Source organism: Monopterus albus, unplaced genomic scaffold (genome assembly GCF_001952655.1).
Source record: "Monopterus albus unplaced genomic scaffold, M_albus_1.0 scaffold626.1, whole genome shotgun sequence".
Classification (NCBI taxonomy): Eukaryota; Metazoa; Chordata; class Actinopteri; order Synbranchiformes; family Synbranchidae; genus Monopterus; species Monopterus albus.
The window spans coordinates 53,376-54,039 of NW_018128506.1; positions in this window are offsets into that span (position 1 = coordinate 53,376).

Consider the following 664-nt stretch of genomic DNA (forward strand, 5'->3'; position numbering starts at 1 on the left):
CAGAGACTCTCCTCTTGCAATGGAATAGATAAAGCATAAGAAGATTGTCAGAAGCACCAGTCAGTCAGGTCATTTGTTGTCAGTTCCGAGTCGGTTCCCCTCTCAGCCCCAGTCAGTCGTCGTCTCCCCCTGGCCCTCCGAGGCCGGGCTTGTGGTACACTGTTCACGGTAGCATGGTCATCCTCTCTCTCCCAGGCTCACTCTTTTATCAGCAGCTTCCCTTATGCTGTTGCATCAATTTCTGAACCTAGCTTCCTGTCTCCAGTTTGGGGGAGACAACACCCTGAGATGTACTTCATAAACAGGAAACATCTTGACCACTTACATAAGCCCATTGTCCAACTCACATGAACTTAATGAACCCATAACCACTCAGCTTTCCCTCACACAAGCTAATAACAAATAATGTCTATATGAACTACATACTGTTCTATTACATATTTCTTCTGGAATCTGGTTTATTGCTAACCACTACAGGCCCCCCTTCCATAGTTTTTAAACTATGGAACTTCGGAGCTCAGAATAGGGAAAATCAAAATATGACCAGGTTGGCCTGAGACTTTAACGCCTCTAAACTCTAACAGTTGTAGTTAAATACTAACCTCTTCCCACAGCTAAAATTAAATCTAAAATAATGTCCGTATTACAGAACTAACAACTCCTC